Source organism: Scophthalmus maximus, chromosome 11 (genome assembly GCF_022379125.1).
Source record: "Scophthalmus maximus strain ysfricsl-2021 chromosome 11, ASM2237912v1, whole genome shotgun sequence".
Taxonomy (NCBI): Eukaryota; Metazoa; Chordata; class Actinopteri; order Pleuronectiformes; family Scophthalmidae; genus Scophthalmus; species Scophthalmus maximus.
Genome location: NC_061525.1, coordinates 9,531,570 through 9,555,728, shown reverse-complemented (window position 1 = coordinate 9,555,728; position 24,159 = coordinate 9,531,570). Strand labels below are relative to the sequence as shown.

At 39.9% G+C, this 24,159-nt stretch overlaps 1 protein-coding gene across 2 annotated transcripts in view; it reads left to right on the top strand.

The window, feature by feature from the left end:
- Positions 1–24,159, top strand: part of robo2 (roundabout, axon guidance receptor, homolog 2 (Drosophila)) — a 287,075-nt gene that overhangs the window by 11,975 nt on the left and 250,941 nt on the right. The gene's annotated exons all lie outside the window — the stretch shown is intronic.

The following is a 24,159-nucleotide window of genomic DNA, read 5'->3' as shown; positions in this document are numbered from 1 at the left end:
TTATATCCTCAGCACTGCTTAACAATTGAAACGACTCCCACAACCTAATCTTCTCGCCTACACCTTTCCCCATCCAATTATTGTCATCCAAATCAATATTCTCCACACTCCATTTAGTTCAGTAAAGACTATTGAGTTCATTGAAATTTTCTTTTTTTTGCTGCTTGATTCAGATACATTCTTCATATATAAAGCATAATGTATAGTGTAACTGAATAATATGTGAGTCCAAAATGCTGATATATGTTCATCTGTGATTTGTTCTGAGGTATGTGTGGTTAAAATGCGTCTTCCGTTTCATCAATAGGGGGAGCTTTCACACTTGCCATCGCCTGTGTTCTTCACAAGCTCTTTTAGTCTTTCGTCATGCATCTTTATTCATGGCCCATCATACAGCCCTTCCTTCTTTTATTTTTACAGCTTTTCTTTTACTCTCCACCCTAAAAGGTCATCTGCTGTATATTTTCACTGCTTTTGTTTGTTTGGTCACATTAGTTGTAAATGGTTTGCAAGGATCACACAGTAGTGATTACTTTGCTTCATTGGGGAGTCAATAAAAATATTGTCTTTCCCGAACGGGACCATTGACACCAGTTAAATGAATTTCACCACATCTGCTGCTCCATCTTCACCCTCGTCGTTCACGTCTCTTTGTTTGCACTCAGTCACTTCTCACTCTGTCTTTGCTTCCTCCGCCAACCACCGCACGCCCCCACTCCCCACCCCGGCTGCGCTCATGCAGTTTCATCCCCAGAGGTGAAGAGCGGACTACTATAATTACCCAAGTGTCTGTGAAATGAATCATTGGGCGGCTGATTGAGCTGCATGATGGGAAACATCCATCCTGAGTAGTACGACTGAGTGTTCTCAGCCCTCTACCCCTTCTCTGTGCTGATGCCCAGGGCTGGTTCATGTGCATATATGCTCAATGCCGAGAGAGACAGGGTGTGGTCTGCAGACGCTGCGTGCTGTAGCACAAACCATCACAGCTATCAGGGAAATGTAGTAATCGTTGACGGTGTTACACAAACAACACGACCTACGCCTTGATTGCTCCTATTTGAGAAGTAATGACTGGCTTATGAAATTGTTCGTTGGTAAGATTTGAAACGAGCCAGGTGAATACATGAGCCAGAGAATAGCTACTGAGTTTTTTGTGTGTTTTAATGAGTATGAACATTTTAATGTGTTAGAGCTTTAATTTTTCAGAAAAAGGCAAGTACAGATTGAGGTGAACTGGCACGTTATTCAAACTTTAAATACGTCTTTACTTATGTTTATTAGGGCTGTAGTCAACCAAAGAAAATCTTGGTTGACTGAAATTGTACCTAATCTTTAGACGATTGGTCATGGGGGGGAAAAATATGCACGTTATCTGTAGATTAACTAAATCATTCACAGTACACTGGTAGCATAACTAGCCTAGATGAATTATACATAAGCTAGTATATTAAATCATTTCAACCAATTATTAGACACACATTATTGAAATATCCCAATTCGATATCTTCATGCTCATTCAAAACAAAGTTGACGGAGCATCTTAACACAGACAGGTTAGCATACCATTTTAGACGATATGCCATATTGGCTATAGAGCTTTGATAAGTTTACGCTCAACCTTTTGTCCATTTAAAAAAAATGCAGCCTCACCCACGACTTCCTTGATGTGGTGTTGATTAATTGGAGAAAACTACAAGTAATTGTTTTAAACATTAAATAAGGTCGACATTGTGTGCATTATCCTGGCCACGTATTGAACATTATTTACATATTTGTGAGTGTCAGGACCCTTACAGAAGACAGGTTTAGATTATAAGATATTCAGGTCAATTGACCCGTTTTACCCGGCCCAGGAGGCAGATTACACACTTTAGTTGGCCAGGCAGTCTGACATGGAAGGTGGGTGTGGCACTTCAATACTGATGCCTAAATGGATTTGGTAAAAGGTTTACAGAAACCAAACTGGGTAACTAATATCTCAAATTAAGGTATTTATCGAAAAATCTTAATTTAATCAATTCTCTATGAAACCTTTTTAAATCTAGCTAGGTGCCAAAAGAGATAAAATTATATTCAAATTATTAATTAGATCAGGAGTTATCTGTCAGGAAACATTGTTTAACAGTTAATAATTGAACAAGACTAAGAATCTGACCATGCATTTAATTACATTTCACATAATTTACGATTTTAGATACTTGTTTTATTTTAGAAATACTAACCGTCATAGTCCTACTGCTCCTCCAGTCTTACTGTCTTCGTTCACAGCTTCACCGTTTTTTCAGACACACACAAAGAGCATTTCATAATTTTTTGTAGCCTGTTTATTGATATATTGTTCCAATAAACACTTTGGCTTGGGGCCTTTTTTAAGTGTGGATATCTCAACATCTCATCTGATGTTGACCCAAACCTCAAAACATACTGGTACACTCAACACAGATGCCAGTATAGATTTTAAAAGCTTTTGATCAACTCAATCACCTCAGAGCACAGCAAAAAACGATTTATCTTCAATTAAATCTTTGACAAAGATATTTGAAAACTGAGATCCTGTTGATTTTGTTCTTTATCAATGAACACAAATACACCACAGAGTTACATTCTCCGGACTACATCTACTCCTAGTACACTGTTGATAAAATGTGCCACGAGTGACCTCATTGGTGATTTTACAAAAGATGTGATGGTCCCATATGGTCCTTAGAAACCACAAGATGGTTAACCTAGGGCAGGTGACTTGTAGTTAATGTTTTAGAGCTTGACGAACTTGTAGTTTACTTAAGGAACCTGAATTATTCTGTTCTAACTTTGTTATGAGTCATTGCTGTGTCAAATGGTTAATTTTTTCCATCCATTACATAAGAGAAAGTCGAAAGGCACTTTTAGAGATGCAACTCTGCAACACAACTTCAGTCATATTTGTGCTCAGCAGTTTAGCTTAAACTCAACTCTCGAAGCTTTAGTTTGCTTTCAGAGCTCAGCGGCTGCTGCTTTGATGCTGACTCCGCTCACAGAGACGTGCAGAGATAGGGGGAACAAACAGTGAGAGACAACAGTCCTTCTCCCCTGCTGGCATTAGACATGGGACTTTATACTGGAAAGGGGATGAGTGCTGTGACAAAGTCAATAGGACAGTGGCGGAATGGGACTGCATGGGTTTGATTGTTTAATTAGACTTTACTTCATGGGATTCCAAGCCAAATGAAAAAAAAGGGGAAAAAAGGACTGAGGGGAAAAAAAAATCCTGACATCCTTGGCCAAAGCTCTTTGTCACAGACTGTGATGGGCTCATGAGATTCTGGTGAGCTGCTGATAGTGTTGTCATTGTAGAGTTAATAATGACAACTTTAGATTTGATTTTAGCATTATTTCTTTTGAAAGTGCTCGCAGTGGCATGCATCGTGACAGTGTGGCTATACTTCCTTGTGCATCTCATCCACCTCAGAAATGTCACTCACTGGTATTATACCACATCAAAGTGGAGGTTAGACCTCATGTCATTTTGGGATAAAATGATCAGTCTTATCCATAACTTCATAAGTTCACCTAAGTTTACTGGCAGGCCGAAGGCTAAGTCTGCCTAAGTTATTGAAATAATGAGACCCTGTGATAGACTCAGCTCAATATTAACTCTGACTAATAGAAATTTTGTCATGATTGGAAGCTCTTTCATGAGTGGGCACTGTAACTTGCAACTTCCTGTCATGGACCATCGAGTTTTCTTCACTTTTATTATGTATATGTTTTTTAGGGTTATACTGATTTAATGAAATAATTCAAAATATAAAGAATGATAACGCAGTTTATAACTGTCTTTAGGTTCTTGAGGTAATTCTCACAACTGAAAGTCTGATCCAAGGTTCATGTCTTTCTTTGAAGCAAGTGTGGACATTTGATCCTGTTACGTTTGGTTTCACAAGAATTTTGTATGACATACGTAAATCCTGTCATTATCACCTATGTGGGCTGTGTCTGTCTACCTATACTTGACATCGCACGTGGTTGAAGTTCACACGTTGGTGCAGTGATGCAGGGGTGTATACATACTGTCAGAAGTTAAGATAAGCAGATAACTCTGCATCACCATGACTTTTTGTCTTCTGTCAAATTTGGGAAGATGTGTAGTAGGTCTTGTGTGATATGGTTTAGAGCTGAAAGTTCGTCCGGCTTGTTGTGTCGTAGACTTAAAATGTTAAACCAAAAGAAGAAGTCCACTATGTATATTTCACTCTTGTTCTTTGCTATAACATGACTTCTGGCCCTACACTAAACATTAGAGTATGAAAAGACAGTAGATATTTCCCACAGGCTTGCCTCAATATACTGTAATTCACTAGCACACGCAATATACAGTGCAACCAATTTAAAGAACGATTCCCACCCGTCTTGAGAAATTGACCACACGCTGTTCTGTAACATCAGTTTGCTGTTGCTGGGTACTCTGGGTAATCCAGTGCATTTGTATGGAGCAGCAACCTGATAACTGCAGTGGGTTCCCCGGCAGCCTCAGAGGGATTATGAGTGCATAGTGGATATACCTGACTATTGTCAGAGCTGGCACCAACACAATTTTACTCAGGCGTCACAGGATGAAAAATGATTGAACTCGCAAAATATTAGAGTCCTTCGTGTGTCCTTCCTTTTTTCAGTCTTTATCATCCACACTTTTCTCTCCTAATTTCACATGGTTTCTAAGTCTGCTCACTGAACATGCACACTTATTTTCCAGTGTGAGAAAGAAAGAAGAATAGAAAACGTAAACATTTTATTTTAATTTATTTTTTGTTGACTGGCATATACACAGATTCCTGTCCTCAAGAAGGATCACATATTACATGTTTCATATTGTTTCTGCTCTTAAAAAAACAAAAGATATTACTTCAGGAAGAAACAAACTATGTTTAATGCATTCCTTCTTGAATATATGTGCCTATAAGGCCTGATACGGTCTGTCATATGTGACAAAGTGAAATATCGCTGCTGTAGCCTTTGCCTGACTAGCCAGTGTCTTAGATTGGAACAAAATGCCTGCAAGGATAAGCTGCAAAAGGCAGTGTGAGTGAATTTATATGTATTTATTGAATTTTCAATAGGAAATGGGGGAAAAACACTCTAACTAATAAAACACCACAGGGCATTTTCCTATAGGGCAAAATTTATTTATATTTTTGCCTTGTGTGGAAAATGCACCTACAATGAGAACTTAATGACACAGGTTTGTGAGTTTGTCTGTGGGCTGTGTTGTAATTATGAATCCTCAATCGCCCTGCTAAAAAGGGAGCTGAGAGAAGGCCAGTCACACTGCAATCAAAATGACTTTGGCGCTGCCTTTATTCGCCTGTCACGCTGACACGGTTATATTCAGTCTTTCTTTTCATTTGCTGTCCTTTTATTGCAGAATGATTTACATATGCTGCACTCAGGAAAATAAGTGTAACAGAGGAATGAAGTTCCTTTGGTGTACATAATGTTTTTTTTGTACGTGGAGAGAAATTGGACACATGATCCAAAAATGAAAAATAAGATTATTAAATGTGTACAACCCAAACAATGTGTGTTCCAATCCACACACAAATGGCAGGCAATCTGAAAATATTTAAACATTTAAATACAATACATACAGTTTTCAATCAACAGATGGATTTCATAGTTATATAGCTTTTTGAATTGGTGCTGGATTCGAATATCAACTAGTATAAAACTCTGGTGTGGTGTGTTTTTGCTTTCACACCACAAACGAACTGTACTCCACATGTGGTCCACATGGACGCACACTCAGCTTTTTCATGTTGTTCCAGAACAGTGTCTGACTCACAGCCTTCACACGAGCCGGAACAAATTGAAGCAAACTGGCAAATGCACCAAAGTTTGCTTGAAATGCACTAACTTTGTTGTGAAAGCAGCCAAGGGGAAATGTTTAAATTAGACTCTAATGTCAACATATAATTTAGCATCTCCTTTAGAGTCTGTTTTCCCCCTTGAATGCTGGGCTTCGAGTCAATGTCACACATTAACAAATTGTTTCAGATAGGTGCCGTTATCCTCATCTAGACCTCATAGAACAAGACATTTCAATTGAAAGCCCCCCTTCTTCACTTTCACATCTCCTCTTTTTAACAATGACAACTCTAATCACCAGAAATTGATATTCTAAATGCCAAGTCTGGAGCTTCATTAAAGTGGTGACAGGGGCAATAATAAATATCTTCAAAGTAGGGGCAAATGTGTTAGATAATGGCTTAAATCTAATACATGTCATCACATCTCCTGTGGAAGCTATTAAATTCTAGCGATTGGCGTATACCTTTTGGTCTGGAGGCTGAAATGAGCAACGAGCCATATTTTTGTTAAGCACGATATGAAAGCATTAATTTTCAACAGGAGACCTGACAGAACAGGGCTCTAGGGGTGAGTTAATACAAAATGATCACATTTTCACTCATAATCAATATTGGTCAGTGACAGTGGTCCCCTATTTTTCATTCCGCCAGTTGTCTGGAGAGAATGATATGTGGCTCTTTCCTGGAAAAGGGCTCTCTCAGCGTCTTGGAGATGGAAATGGCATTTTTAACAAGTGGCCTGGGAAGCTATTGATTATAGTGCCATTTCTGGGGCTGCAGTTTCTATGCTCTGAGAGGCTCTTCAACCATGGACGCCTGTTGGTTCTTAACAGAGGGAAAGCAGGAATATTGAAATTGTGTCCAGTCTTGTATGTTGTTTTGTTATTAACATTTACTTTGCTTTTTTCTTTCCTGATGCCACTATGTTGAGTTTTTCAGGTCTCGTTCTTATTTTTTAATCTCAGTTGAATTGCTTGGTCAAGTGCAAAGAAGGAGCATCTTTTCGTAACCAATGTTGCATTAGTGTTCTATTTTCTTCTGCTTTTACATATTTGAAAACACCACTAGCCCTGGCTGTCCCTCTGGGTTGGACATAGTTTGTAGATACATGACACGCTTTAACTTGGGTTTCCTTCACACTGCTGTTGAAAATTATGAAACCTACAATCTATGTAGCTATACAAGGATTTGGGACTGGAGTGCATTTTAGTCATTGTGGTTCATGATGGACCAGGTTAATTCACTAGAAAATTGCACGACCCCTTATCACTAGTGGGCTTCCAGTTGTAAGAGACACACTTATGAGGTATTTCTTCAGACCAGACATAATTTGGGATGAGTCAGCATCTTCTGGTGCAGCTGCTGAGGACGTCCAGAGCCCTCTTAAGGCAAAGAGGGTAACAACATCATTCCTATATTAGGTATTAAGAAAATAACAGTTTCAGAAGAATTGTGCAGCCCTTTATATCATCAAATATATAACAGAACAAAGTTAGGTGCTGCTCTCTTAACTGTCTCTTAATATAGGTTGTTTTTTGCACATTTTAAATAAGATTTAAAAAAAAAAGATATAAATAAGATAGCTGCGACAAATCTGCTGTCATGGAACAAACTGACGCTGCTGTTTGAAACATCAGATGTTGGGAGTTAATATAAGATCCTGTCTGCTGTGTTCATAAATTTGTTGGAAGAAAATTATGTACTGCTCCTTGTTAAGTCGACCTCAAGCGTAGCTCACTTTTGCAGCTTATTTCCCACATGACACCTTTCCCTCATTGCTCCCAAGCCTTCTGTGTAATCTTGTAGCATTGAGGGCTGAAACAGTTTAGTAAGTCAGCAGCATAGCAACTCAGTTTTTTTTGTTCTTTTTTTGTTAAAGAGGTATCATAAACTTCCATTCACTAAAATTCGTGGCTACTATAATTTTAGCCAATGTTTATCATCTACTCATTTGTTGTATTATAATTATGTTGACCTTTGACCACCAAAATCGAATAAATTCTTCTTTGAGTCCAAGTGAACTTCTTTGAGTCCACCTCAAGGCGTTCCAGATATATCTGATTCACAAGGCCAAAAAAGTGTTTTGTGGGATTACAGTGACCTTGACATTTGACCTTTTGACCACCCAAATACATGAAGCCTCTGGCCTCTTGTCTGTCGCTGGCACAGTAGCATAGAAATGTGATTTGGAGATGCAGCATTTACACAATGTCAGGCTTTCCAATCTTTCATGTTTGATGGTTTCATGCAAGGCAGAAGTTCACAAGTAAGCATGACCTACCTGCTGGCACACATCTATTGCCAGATGGTGGATTCACATGGGTAAACAGATTTGCTGAGTCTGATTGTGCTATCCTGGTGTTTGGGTCCACAGAGACACAGCTGGCAGGAAAGAATAATGTGTATTTGACCTGTGGCACGAGTGTTAACCTGCTTTAAAGGACGCAGAATTTGTCATGATATTAAACCTACAAAAAATTATGTGGGGGACAAGGTATTTAATCTGTAGCAGTTCTATCTTAAATGTCTACACTATGTCAATATGATTGGTATTAAGACTCAAGTGTGTCCCAACATGTGTCTAAGCAGTAGGTGTAGTGTGAGCAGCAGAGCAGCTGCTTCAGTATCACTCATCTATATCTACACAGGTTGGGTTCAGGCACACTATTGAGTGTTTGTCGTCTGCGTTTTGGCAGACACACAATGGCTATAGTTGTGTACACAGAAGAGGAGAACATTGATTTGAAGTGTAAAACTATGCCTTGGTCTAGGTTCAGTTTATACAGTAGGAGTTGGTCATGAGCTGTAATATGGCCTGTGAAGAACAGGTGTATTGATGCTTGATTGCTTTTATTTCTTCTAGTTTACCTGTCCAAACTTTGGCTGTTCGGCTTTTAAATAGAAACAACAAGGGATCACATATAACAGCAGTTTAATCCTCTCTGGATTCGCTTCCGATGAAATTCTGCATTCATTTTAAAATACTGGTGCTCCCTTTTTTTTTTTAGAGTCTTGGTTGAACAACCCAGTGTACTGCTGACCTCCTTCTCCCTTTTACGGCCAATCAGGCTCTTGTGGGTCTTGTGAACAAAACTTACTGCTTATTTACTGGCTTTTTACTGACTTTTCCCCGTCTTTGTTTGGAACTCTTTCCTCCATTTATTTGTTCTGAAATCTGTTTTTTTATTGATGTAAAGCACTTTGTGATTTTGCATCTGTGATGTGTGTGGGACACATAATGAGGCAGGCTGGACTATATGATTACTTGCCACTTTTGTGTCTTTCATGAAGCTGTTTTACATTGATTATCTATAGTACACGGCCAGTGTTGTTGCCTCACATTAAGTGGATTGAGTGATTATGCCGGTGTCTGGATATGTGCATGGCACCTTAATATCGTACAGTATGTGATGGCTGAGTGTGTCAAAACTAGGAGTATGATGTTTGGGAAACCAGTTGTATGAAGAGAAAGTGCACACAAGATGACAAGATCCATCTGCAGGACAAATACATAATGATGGTCTTAATTAGAAATCAACCAATTGGCCGAACTTTGGTCAATGACTGCGTTGCCTCAACCTTTCACATGGTCACATACAACACCTTGCATGAAGGCTCCACTCTCAAAGTCAAGGTAGTGTCATTGTGTACCTGAGATAATGTATATTTTCAACGAAAGTTAACTATATAAGACAGCTTTTTTCATAAATGGATTCTCTGTGACCTCACGGCACTTTAACTTTGTGTAAATGCTTACAGAAGCATCCGTTTTCATTGTTCATTAATTGCCTAATTGCTTCTCAACTGGCGATGTTTCAAATGATGGCTTACTGACCAAGAGGGTAAGTCTCCCAGCTGGTGTTTGAGAACAACCATTAATCCTTTGTCACAGCAATGTTATGAACTTGCTAGCAGTCCATTTGACTCTTATCATAACTTGAGAGTTGTTTTCCAGAATGCAAATTGTAGAGTAGTCATGTCAAGTGGGCCGGTTATTATCATAGGCACCGTTGGCAAATTACAATCACCTCTCAGTATGGGGCAATATTATTCCACAGCACAACAAACTACAGCCAACAAAATAACCAAAAACTAAACTAATCATAACCTTCACGAAGGAAGAATTTATTGTCAGGGCTATTGTATTAGACTGCATTAGTGTGAGCTAGTTTAGCTTGTTGTCCCTTTGACTTGTCAACAGATGAAGGGTAGCTCAGTTAACCAATGCTACACAGACAAACATGTGGGTTTGTTGTTTCATGCCGTTGGAGATGACAGTCACTGATAACGCTGCATGAATAGTGGATGGTGAATCGTAAACATTTACCTGATATCAAAGTATTTTGATAATGTTAAAGTCACTGATATACTGTTTCTGCAGTGCACAACTGTGCGATACCAAGCAGCACCTATTCGCAAAAAGGATTTACTGTGCTGGCATAGCAACCACTTGCACACCACCATGTGTGAGATGATAATCACTCATGTGTCCTTGTGTCCTCTGTTGTTGTTACATGTTACTCATTAAAGCTGCTTAGTGTGGGGCCGGGCCACAGCTGTACATGTGCGGCCATATGCAGGGATCCTCCTGTCCTTTCCCCTGTTTGACACATAAGCTCTGCTGGTGCCAGATGAGCTCTCGCTGACAGCTGCATGTAGACTGGTCAATCCTCACGGGTTCACCTGTCAGCCTCTGTTTCTCTCTGCCTTCCAAAGCAATGCTGACACATCCTCAGTCCCTCTCCTCTACTCCTCTGCTGTCACTCTTTCTCCTCTCCTTCACCTTCTCACTGACTCACTGGCTCCTATCACCAGTACAGGGTTAATCATGTCGCTGCTTGGCTGGGGCACTTGTCTTTCCCACATATAAGATCCTCCTAAAGGATCTGTCTCATCTGTATCCTTACACTACATCCATACTGATGTGTTTTTGTTTTAAAGCGGCATTTTAAAACTAAAATGATCTGATCTGTCCTCACGAGCGCTTTAGCTCTGAATCGAAAGTTATTTCTCTCCATGCTAACACATCTGAAAGTGATATCATGATGTGACCATTCACGTACACTGGGAATGTGCATGCCGGTGTATCAGGAAGCACATTGTCAGCTCTACTGTTGGTTTCGTAGTTACAGAAAAAACTACAAACGTAACAGTAACAGTAATGGAGGCAAAACTGACCAAAAGCAAGCGATTAGAAACGTTCCTGTTGGGCATGTGGTGTGACACCATACAATGGGGAATTGGCAAATGGCTCTCATATTTAGTTTGACGGTTTTGTAGACTGGCTATGTAAAAAAAGAATATATATATATTTTATTTTGTCTGACTATCAGAGCATATTTTGTCTGACAAGTCTCTCTCAATGTGTGGCATCGGTTTTAAATTGTAGTAAAACAAAAAAGCCCGCTCACGCTTGCTTAATATTCTTTTGTTGGTTTTGTAATCTGCCATGCACATTGCAAATATTTTTTACTACAGTCTGCCAGGCTGTTAAGCTTTGCTGTTTTTTCTGCAAAATAGGTTTTGTATTTGAGCAGCCTGTAGATACATACTAACTTTAGCCTATGGTCAAAATTGTTCATCGCTACACACACTAACTAAATAGTACAAATGGACTATGAGTGTGGGTTTGACTGCATTCGACAGATGGATAGATGTTAAGGTTGGATTACTAAAATGACATTTGACAATTTTAACAATGAATTACATGACTGTGTATATGAAAGAGCAAACAAATGAAGTCAGTTTGTGTTTGGGAAAAAGTCACTTATCTTAGTCATACAGGATGCTCTTGTTTCTCTTTGTCTCCTTGAAGCACTTCCTTAGGTACTGTATTGTTGTAATCTTTGTGTAGATATTTTATATTTTACCTGTCATTAAAGTACTGTATGTTTGTAAGGGTTTGGCAGTAACAGACTCTCATTCTCTGTCTAGATATGGTTGTGTGTTGTCCTAGTTGACAACCACTTGTATTTTTTTGTCTCCCCTCTTGCCGTCGTAAATTGAAGTACTGTTACATCTATTTAATCATGTAGACATGATGAAAGAAGTGTCGAGTGTAGTGAGCATCAAAGAATAACACAATATTAATTAAGGCAGCTGAACTTGAACAAAGCAGACCACTGGCAAGTAATTATATATGTACCTGGTGGATGTGTGAGAGAAGAAGCTGAAACTGCAAATATGTTTCGTTAGGTATGACTCTATGCACATGATCTTTTTTCATCAGATTGAATTTGGTATTGTTTCATCTGAGCATATTCTATCTGGCTGTTTATTCGTTACCCAACATAATGTCATGGTAATTAATCTCAAGCTTTTTCATCTTAATTTGACTAATTGCACCTCTACAATCTACATAAGGGCATGTCATTTATCAGGAAAAATCTGCCCTGGGTAATAAAGTTCAACTAACAGCGTACAAATAACAAATAATGCAAACATTGCGTGATAAGTCACATAATTTAAAAAGAAACCAATAGAAGAATTCTGCTATGATTCTCAAACACCTTAACCGTTTTGTACATGCATGTGCAAACATGTAAACATACAGAAATGCATGGACACATAGTTTGCATACAAATAGCAGATTGTAGTTGTCAGGCAACTCAGTATGAACAATATACCAGTGCTTTTCTTTGCGGCTGCATTTCAATATCCTTTGTAAAAAAACAATATCCAATAATATGAGATGCAAATCATAGAAGTAAGATTTTTTTTTCCAACAGACAAACATTTACTGTACCTTTATAGATTTGAGGGGCACAAAATAAAACCACAGAGAGAATTGATTGGCTAGTATTTACTACAACCAAACATCTGCATGAGAGAGAATATTAAGTCAATAAACTGTCAGGACACATTGGCTCTGAGATAATTATTGGTACACTTTGTAGATCATAGATTTTTATAGCTCATGTGTTAGTTTTTTTCTGTAGATATGCTTTGTTCTCCATTGTTTGTTGTTTGCAGTTCAGAGTTTTATTATTGACCAAGAAATTACTTGAAAAGCAAAAATATCTCTGGGTATAGGAAATTTCCAATGACTGATGCAATTAAAGTTATCAAAAATGTAAATATTCACTGAATTGCATTACTTACACTATGATGCGTTTTTCAGATAGACAGTTCCACCTCACTCCATCCCAAGCTTGTGTTCGATTTCTCGGCGCGTAGCCTGGCGTTAATGCTAATGGCGTGCTGTATCAGTGGGGACAGTAAAGGTGATGGCTAGCCTGAGTGGACTTCTGTCCCTTATAAAACCCTATCTCCAGATGGGCCGAGGAAGATTTAGTGAGGAGCGAAGGGGTCTTTAATATGACTGAGTGCTGGAAATGTAGAGACAAATCTCCACACCCAGCCATTTGGACTGGAATGGCAGAGGGGTGAGCAACGAGGTCCTGTCCATTTGGAAGACTGACAGCACAATCAGAGACGTCTTAATCACATCGGGTTGTCTCGTTAATCAAACAAAGTAGTGTTGTGAAATGTTATGCCTCTGACCGTCAATGCACCAGTGCATTCATGTTAATAATTTGGCTCACCTTCACGGAAAGTTCTTACACTGAACACACCAGGAAATGCTTGCAGCAGTTGATTCCCTATCTATTTACGAGGCAGCATTTTTTAAGTGCTGAAAAGGGTGATTATCTGGTTTTGAATATTGGATTCAGATGAGACTGGAGATCTTGAAGCATAAATATTTTTGTTAAATTATATTATTCTGCTACTTACAATATTAACTAACCTCCGGCTGAGCTGCAATCAGTTGCAAAGCTTTACTTTTGCAAAAAGTTGATAATTGAGGATGTAATTATTTATTTTTATCCTTCTCTAAAAAAATTGGCTAGCAATGGTTGCATGTTGCAAAACCTGTGAGCAGCTCATTTAAGAACCTATGAATATTTTGCTGAAATATAAATTCAATTCACAGTGCAAAGGCATATATTAATATGTATGTCTGTGTTGTATTAGTTAATTGTAAATGAATAGTATTAAATGTCAACAGTAAAACATTGATTTGACTCACTTGCAATATATATTTGCCTAAAACTGAAGATATGCATTTCAAATAATTTACAATTAATTATTTTACCTTGAAGGACTTTTGTGCCTGATTTCTCCTTATTTGACCTGAAGAGTTGTAATGATAATTTGCATTGCTTCTGTTATTATTCAGAATGATTGCAAAATGTCATGTTGTGAAATATACAGTGGAGTTTACGTCTTTGCCACACAGCACCAGTAAACTGTCTCCACACTGATCAGTTGATTGCAGTTTGCCGGCACTGTGATAATCTTTCCACTCAGATACAGTGTACTCATTTCCACCAGATTTCATCAATCTTTTTTAACCACTGTGACCTCTTGATCCCTGGAGAAGGCTGCGTTTCTGAACACCTGTCTACTTCCTGGCCGACTACCCAGAGCTTTAGTACTTGGAAGAACCCTGCTGAATGTTAGCTGATGGAGTAATTCAATCATTGCAGTTAATAGAAAGAGCTATGTGTCTGTGCGTCTTGATGCCACAAGAACATAAATTCTTGATACCAAATTGATCCATAGAGTCAATCAAAGCCAATCGATACATTGCGGTGCGACACTGGTCTTTGCGCCGAGATGTGTATTTTATCCCCCTCTCTCTGTCTTGCGCACACTCTCCTCTGGCGTGATACATCAGTATTATGTTGCACGACAAAGGTTGCTTTCAACTAGTAGAAACATGTTGACATCTTTGTACAGTAAGGTGAGGTTCAGCTGAGGACAAACACACAACAAAAGGTCATGATGAGCGTCGGTTTGCAGCCGGGATATGACTTGGTGACAAACAACGTATGTCCAAAACCAAATAAAATTCAGCCTTGCATCATGCAGTCCATGTTGTAAATGCAGTGTAGTTTCTGTCTGGCAGTTTCCTACTGTGTCGGGACTAAGTCTTTATATATGTAGTTTATATTTGTATTTATTGCATGTATAAGCGTTTTAATATATAAATATCTGACAATACAACAACAAATGTAAAAACCAACTTTCATGCTTTGCAGGTGAGTTTCAGCCATCTCTCTGCAACCTTCAAGCTGGACTCATAAAAGCTGGCTAACTGTCACCCCTGTCAGCACAGTCTGAGAGGTGGACGAGACATGTCATCCAAGACAAAATTTAAAATGTGTTTTGAGGCCCACTAGCTGAGTGGCTGCCACTCTTTCTCATCCCCAGGCAGATTTAATGCCCGACACTACTCCCGAGAGCAATGGGCCCACCCCAGCACAGTTCCCAGTATTTCTTTCCATATCTCTCTCTGTCCATGTGAAGGGACTCAGCTGGGGGGATATTGTGGAGCTGAACCTTGAATTCCATACAGAATGTTTTCCATAGGTCAATAGATTGACCTTTCTGCTTCCTGTTGAAGAGATCTGAATAGGAATGATGTGGTAAGAATTTGACCCTTCTATACATGAACCAACACAAGGTCACAAAAAACCATGTGTGCCCCCAGTCTAGTAATGATCCTCCATACTCTAAATCATAGCTCAATAGAATAAGTTCATAGATTATGTGAGGTATTTTATATTTCTTCGGGCATTTCAGGCAAACAAACATTAATTTATTGGCCATTTATAAAAAATATATATAAAAAATAAATTGATTAACTGGTAGATTTGGTTGAAAAGCCTCTGCTCTTCATGAATCAGCAACAAATATTCTGCTGGAGGATTCATTTACCAGTAACAAATGCAAATAAATATTACATTTCTGTAGTCAGAAACACCAAGAGCCAGGGGAAAAGCTACGGCTGCAAACAGGGTAGACATTAAGGTATTTACAGAGTGAGTGCTAAGTATGTGCAAGTATGATTGAATAACACTCACCAAACATCTGATGAATGGATGGATGAATGAGAGTGAGGCATAGGTTAAAAATGTTGATGCTAAATAGATGGAGAATGTGTGACTTCTATTTAATTAATTCAACTAATTTAAACCTTAATGTTAAAAAGTGTGTTACTGCTAGTCTTTTACTTTTGACTTAAAGATAAATGGGAATACACGCATGGTTTGAAACACAACACTTCTAGTGCACTTGCTTTGTTTGTCAGTATTGCAATACAATTTTCAGTGGTAGAATATGGATGTAAAATATCAATAATGTACTGGTATTCATCAGACACACTTACACATCACAAACATGTGAGTCACATAAGAATAAGTGAATGGTTCTTGAGCTATATTTCGTTCTCCACATGAGAAGTGATCTGGAAGACGGCAGAAGAGAGCAGGGGAAAATGAATATCATTACAGGAACACCTGACTTCCGTCTGAGTGCACCACTCCCCTGCTGTTAGTTCTTTGTAGTCATATTTTGAACTGGATATAGGGGGATACATTTCATATTGACTGGGTTATTTTGCTCATTCAATTTGCAGTGATCAAAAGTCTTACTGAAATGGACGGACGAGCTGTTGGCTTGGGTGACTGTATGGATGCCGGGTTGGCAGTTCCAATTTAGCCTGAGGGGGCTCAAGTCTACCTGTGTCTGGGAGATGATGTGATTGTTGCTGATGATATGGGATAATGGATGTGTATAGCTTTCAATCTGCCAGCAGTCTCTCCTCCTCCTCTGCCCGTATCCCTGGATCTCATTTTGTAAATACCTCCAGAAAGTTACTCTGAGAGACTTGGCATCTCACTCCATCCATCTGACGAAAAGAGCATTTCCACAATGCTTAGGGTGCGTGTTTCATAATAAGAGCCGCCATTGCTGATCCCAGACCACCTTTTGGCATTTCTGCCACAGTTATTTTGTGTTTGATGATAAATAACCTTGGTTGAGTTAGTTTATATTCTTATAGCAAACAAGCCTCCAGACTGTATACAGCTGATGATCAATTGATCAACAGTCTAGTGCTTTGCAAATGTACAGTATTCAAATGAATGAGACTGTGCAACAGCCTGAAGCTAAACTGAGGCAATGATTTATGTCTAGTGGCACATCGACTTCAGATAAGCACAGCCCATTTCTCACCTTTCCATAACATTACCTATTATGGCTTTTTTCTATTTGATGCATCAGTATTTGATGGAGAATGTGAAAATGTGCTGTTTGTTCAGAACATGCATGTTTGATGTAATGGTATAACTTGTTTAGGGCTGAAACCAATTACTGATGTATTCATAATCATTTGTACTGCACTATAATTATTCAGATTTAACTTCATTAAACAACATTACTCAGTTTGCATTCTTGCAATTGCAATGGATTATGTGCAATTCTCTTACACCGTGTATAGTCTGCTTACATTCCACTTGTTCTTTTTAGACTTTCTTGTGTTTATATTAATGTTCGACCGATATATCGGCCGGCCGATAATAATATCGATAATATCGCCCGCTCTCTCTGGAACCATTTACCCAGCGCCGTCCCGGTGCCTCTGCCCTAGGCTGCCGCGCTGCACGCCCGCCGGGTACCCAACTCTCCCTTCTCCTCCGGAGAGCGGGAGGGGGATTCAATGTCTCCCACCCCGCTCTGCCGCCGCCGCCGCTCCTCCTCCGACTTCTCGCTGGCTTCGGCCAGCTTAGTCGTGGGTCGCGGTGGACGGAGCGCCCGATGGGTTTGTGTCTTTGTCCTTTTTCTCCAAACCCTTTGCCTCATGGAAATTTACTTTTTAATCTCGGGGGGGGCGCGAGGCTCGTGGTTGCTGTTTTACGCATCCTCCACGTCCTCGCGCTCTCTCTGCTCGTCGGCTGTCTCTTCTCCCCCGTACCCTCCTTCTCTTCCCTGCCTTTCCCTTCTCTGCTTCGGCAGGCTGGGACTGGCGGCGCCCCCCTTCAGGTCCCGCACAGACTCGGGCGCGGCTGCCGGTGGACTTTTTTAGCTGACGCGCCGCAGGCTAAGGCTGAAAAAAAATCTGTATCGGCATTGGCCCTAAAAAATCTGTATCGGTCGATCCCTAGTTTATATAGCATGTTTATGTATATATTACCTTTTTTACTGTTGTTCCTTCTATCTACTTTGCTGCTTTAATACAGCAACAAATTTAGTCATCGGTGTGACTAAAAGAGTATTAACTTATTGTAGTTACTTGAATATACAGATTTTTCAGCATGAGATGTAATTATTGATATTCTGCACTCAGACTTGACATTGTACATTATAGGGGAAAATAAAACCAAAGCCAAAACTAATGCTTCATGTAACATTATGCTCTCTTTACATTTTTATATTGATAGTTTTACCTTGCAACTACTAGGACAAATGCTGCCAGCAGATGTGTAATAAATTCACAATTATTAGATCTAAATCTGAACCTTAATCTGTAACTCCAGTATTAGCTCAGCCGCTAAAGCTGACAACTCAAAAATAAATTAAGGGGCCATCAGATATTTCTATCATTGATAATGTCAAATTCAATTTATAATCGGGTTTGTCATTGCTGTTTGGCATTTCTATTTCACCTGGTTGTCACCATCTCTCCTTTTCCCATTTTCAATGGTGTTTTCAAAACTCCACCCTGCATTGTTAAGCCGTAACCCTAACATCTCTGTTGTCTTCTTGAATGCTGAGCTTAAATCGGCAACTGCATTTTCTGGATCGCCTCAAATTAAAACCTTTTTTGAACCCTGCCCAATTGTTATTGTCTTGTACTGTCATTGTTGCAATGACTATGATGTGTCTTAAAGAATGTGACCCGCCTTTGTCACTGTCCTTTCAACAGCATCATTATATCAGCATCTTGCAGGACTTTGTGATGCACAGGAGATTAATTATAAACCAGTATTGCTACATTCTGCTAATAGGCGCTGCCAGAAAACAGAAATTTAGTCCTGCAGACCGTAGCAGAGTGTGTAATTGAGGTTTTATAGTATTTTGGAATATGAGAGAGGCAGAAAAGAGGAGGAGAGAGGTCTGAGAGCCGGGACGGTCGAAGACCGTTATTTAATTGAGTGTATGATACAGAGTGAACAGTGCTTTTGGTCTGAAGAGCTGGTGACCTTGACCGGTGAGACCAGTTGATCAGGTGAATCTTTTCAGCCAGAGTGGGGACAGGAGCACTGTCCATGTACCGCTGCCCTCCATCCCACTAATGGAGACCAGAGTAGCAATAAAATCATTCTTCTCATTACAGTTTCATAATGGACTGCAATTGTAGCACAGTCTGTGTATTGTGATTGTAAACAAGCACTGTTCATGCTGTAATGGGTCATAGTAGGGTACAAATATATTTCTGCTCATGTCTTCATCACATACATTGCCATATTTCTCCAAACTATAATGTCCCCTCTTTTTTAAAAAAAAAATTCTGTTCTTTCTCCTATGTTGGCTGATGATGTGAGTGTGCACAGACCACGCTTGCTTGACATTTCTCTCACGCAGCTTGTTGCACCTGCTAGTGACCCTCTTCTACCCATTTTTTCTCCTCTCACCCTGACCGATCACGGCAGATGTTCCTTCCAGAACTGAGTCCGGCTCTGCTAGAAATATTTTACAGATAAAAGAGAGGTTATTTTTTCTCTCTCCACAGTCCCCAAGTGCCTGACCTCACTATGTAAAGTGCCTTGAGAATTCAATGTATGTTGTGATTTGTCGCTATACAAATAATATTGAATTGAATAGTCATTTATTTATTTATTTTGCTCTCTTTTCTTCGACCGGCGGTGAGGCGGAAGGGTAACTGACCCTCAGTAACAGTAAGAACTTTTTTATTTTACCGCTAGTTGTCGAGACTGATAAGATCCTATTAGGAGGCGAATCCAGGTGACTGCTAATCCATGCTAAAACGCAGGCCCAGATTTTTCAAATTTAAATGGGGATGTTTCCAAACTTCTCCATTTTAGGCACCCGAAAACTCCTAGTGATGCGTGTAGCCTTAGACACCTCAAACACCTACACTCTCTTCAGCCACCTGCTATCGTGTGACACTTGTGCATCGACAGCTGAATCATCTCTGCTCCATCTTTATGAAGGTATGGTTGAAAGCTAAAAAAAAAGCAAGTAAGTGTCCGTTGAGTTGAGTTATTTTCTAAAACAACTCTATTATGTTCTCTGTGTACACATCTAACATCTCTGCACTGTGCCCACCTCATATTAATATTAATGACATATTTTGTGATATATTTCTGTCCATTACTCAAGTGTGCGGTGCCATTTATAAGATTTTACCATTGCCAGTGGGCTGTAGGGGGGATTTTTTTTGTGTGAAGGGGGACAAGGGATTGATGAACAGTTTGGGTGGGTCTCAGAGATGCAGGAGAGCTTCAGGCTGGTGCTATGCTGCCACCAGAATACCTTATACTGTAAGCATGACACTGTTGCTTTTTTTAGAAGCTGCTTCCAGTTTGCAATGCTCTATTAGACAAAATGCCTATCTGCCAATATATTCAGCATGCGGTATGGAGGTTATTAACATGCCCTTGGCAAAAAAGGTTTAGCTCTGTGGCGCAAGCATCTCCACAAATCACAGCAGAGGCAGTTTTATTACAGGTTGTAAATAGAAGCCGCTGCCATATTTTATGACAGCCATCACTAACTCATTCTGATTCTTATTACCTCTCTGTTCTTTGACTTGCGGGACCATTCACGGACACGTTCTGCACGCGGGTTGATGTGGTATAAAGGATTGACCGTGAAGGAATTTATTCCTGATATAATTGTGCCTTCAGCTTGTGCCACAATTTTGACTTCAATTGCCATGTTCATGTTCATTAGAACAAGTGCACCCTGTTTCACAGTGGTTACATATCAAATTTACATACCAGTAATTTACCAGCCATTTGACTGGAGAGCTGTGTAGCACGGCATGTTATGGAGGCGCAAAATACAATACGCTTATGATTAGTTTACAAAATTAGGGTCGTTTAGTTTAAAGGAAGAACATTTTTTTCACTGATTGTTCAATAGAAGTTTATGTACCATATTAGAAACCATATACTGTGTTATTGTTAGTATAATTTTGTAATTATGAACTGATGAAATTGTCGTTGCTGCATAAGCTGTTGTGTTTTCACAGTGATCAGTCATTTGATGGAAGAGCCAGATGCATATGTACATTACAATCATATTCACTAAATATTTTCCTCAAGCATTGCTCTTTCATAGTCTGGCTTGTTTACTTATTTGAATTGGCTAACGGAGCCATAATCAGCTTATGATCTTTTACATTTGTTTGCCAGAAGCCATACTGGGAGTTGTGCTCGATTCAAATATGCTGCTTTGTCAAACATAATCTTTAAAGTCTGGGTGAAAATTTAAACAAGAATACAAACAAGGTTCCGCCATGGACGTCTCCGCTTTGATATATTAGCTTTGTCAATATTGGTGACCTTAACATTTCTGGGAAAAAGGACAAAATTCAGCCACAAACAAAAGAGAGGCTCCACCGCTGATTATCTGATTGAAAGTTGCTGGGTTCTGTTTCTGGTAAATTATAATTAGAATGTTAGTCATTACCCAGAGGTTAGCAAGGCAGGAGAAATAATCATTTCAGTGACACACAACGGTCATTTCAAGAGAGACAAACAACCGAATCCATTCCATTATAGACGTCCAAACTACCCTCCTGTCCTGTGCTGGGACACACATGGGCGGAGTGAATGGGGATGTATGGTTGGATTAGGAATGCCGGGAGCAAGTAGATTATCCAGTATCTGGGCAGGCAGATGTGCAGAGGAGAAAACGACTACACAAAGAGCCAGATCTCCATCAGGGGATCAATTCATGGTGCTCGCTCTGTCACTTCCTGTGAAAAAGCAAATTTCATGGTGTGTTTTCAAGAAGCTGGCGTCGGACAAACATCAAGAAGACAGTTTCACTCTCTCTGCCTCGCTTCTTTCCACTCTCCTCATTTCCCATCCACGTCTCCACCTTTTTCTGCTCCACACTCATTTCCTCTGCTTTTTTGGAGTTCCGTAGTGAGATGTGCATTCGGACGTGCACAGTTACACTTAAGACACATGAATGCATGCATACATGCCGTAACCTATATTTGCTGAGTATGGTGAATGCCTTTGTGTACATTTTTTAAGAGGTTTAGCCAGGGAGAGTTGGAATGAACATTGCTGTTGGCTGAGTTTCTCAGCCCGGGGCCCCTTGCCTCACTCCCCCATTTCACCCAGTAGAGCTTCATCCTTATCGCTGTCCTGCACCCCATCACTGCTGAAGCTGGGCTCCTCTCCTGCTTGACCACATTTATCCAGGGGGCTCTTGTCTGGGGGTGATAAGCTGTCTGACTTACCAGTATGGGTGTAGTCGTTCTCGCTTTCCCTCCACTTCACTCCACTCCTCTTTACAGCGACTGTTTTGGTTACACTGTAAACCTGCTCTACAATACTTCTCTGCGTTTGCTTCTGTGCATCTGCCTTGACTATATCACGCACTGTACAGTTGCCCCTCTCATCCCTCTCATGCCCTCTTTTTCTTCCCACTTCTCTTTTTGTATGACGGTATTGAAGAGGCAGAAAGTGTTTTGAAGCAAAAACAACTTTGAATGGTTAGTGTAATGGGCTCACAGGGACCTTAGACAAAGACACTGAATGCTAATTCCAGCTACACTCCACCAGATTTATGTCTGTGTGAACTAATTTTACACAAGAGGCAGCACACATCAAAGTCTGTCGCTTTTATCCACTGATGACACGCGCGCAGTTTGTTTTTGGAACATCTGTGCTGTTTTTCTGTTTCTGACATTTGTATTCTGAACTTTTTTTTGCTTTACTTTTTTATTTTTCTCCTACATATTCAACTGTTGTCATTTTCGCCGCTCATGAAAGGGATTATGACGCACAGTCCCCTTTTCAAATTTGCCTTGGTTTGGTTAAGATAAAATAACTGTCATGTCTTTGATGCAGTGAATTCAGTGATCAGTGAGATAGTAAGAATTTTCTCCTGTTCAGGGGTAAATGAATGCAATGCTGTCGTAGCAGCAATGCTACCGCCATTATAGCAGTGATTGCTATTTTCTAGGTTCTTGCTCGGCACCCATGGTTTATGAGGGAGCACAGCCATGTGACATATAGGCTGTAGCCAGCTGTCACTATAGACCACTTAGCACACGCTCTACCACTTTCTACATGTGTTTCCAGGTCTTACTCCACTAGGCGTGGCATCTAAGCTACTCTGTGCTTCGCCGTGCCGTGCCAACATCATTTAAATATGGAGCCCAAGGTGCCACACCAGGCTCTTTATATGCTAAAAGAATAATCTGAGTATTATTGTTCGACAAAGAACGCTCCAGATTACTGATTGAAAACTCCTACTTAGAACTGTAGCCATGCAGAAAGATGCACTGTAACATTATGGAGTGAATTTAACTTGTCTGGTGAAGATTTGCTTTGTAATTTAAAAACTCAATTAGCAGGGTTCTGTCACACTGTAGAATGATGTGCCTTAGCTGTGTTGTAATAGCCCAGACCGAAGCAAACATCGCGCTTGTTTATCTGTCATCGGAAAAATGTGTATTGCCAACAGATGCTTGGAGAAGCATCTTGGAGAAAATACACATCTCTCTCCGCATGTGCAGAAGGCTTAATTATAGTTCCTGGTGTCGTTATAGGTTGTTATGGAGGGAAACCAAAACGGCGTGAAGGAGTAGGAGAATGTGAGAATGGGCGGGTGGGCAGGTAAGATACGAGTGAAGATTGTGTGTGGATTCAGAATATTAATTTGCGCAGTGTATAAAAAATTATGGACTTGATCATGGGTTTCTTCAGAAGCTGTAATTAGGACATTAAAGCCGTGGTGTGTGTACCAGGCTGCTCGCTCACACTCCCCACTTGTGAGGTACTTGTTTTATGAACTTGTGAGCATAACGACCTTGGAGCTTTGTCAGAGAAACGGGGCTGATAAACAGTAAAAATGTGCCTCGCACACCAACATTTCCTGCAAAATCACGGCAGCTAATTATCAATTAGATTACAGACATATACTGTATGTCAGCTTTTAAGAAAGTTTAACGTTAACAAAGCATTAACATGTGAATTGGTTTGCATTGGCTAGAAGAAGGTGAACAGCATCACTCCTCAGGCACAAACCTGAATGAGTGTCTCTGTGGAGGCTATGGGAAAGTTTTCTCTCTTTTTGAATTTGTATTGACCGGATGCTCAACATTCAAAAATTAAATAAAATAATCTTAGTACTGATCTAGGGATATTTAGTTCACTCTTTTTTTTTACGGTGTGCTGTCACTGCAGGGGGGATTTGAATCAAGAAGCGAGAACCCTACAATTTCCCCGCCTGTGTTTTTCTCTAATCTCCTACTGTCTTTTTTCACGCCCTGGCTTTCTCCTTCTCTCTTTGCTCCATTGCCCCTAGGAAAGTGTAG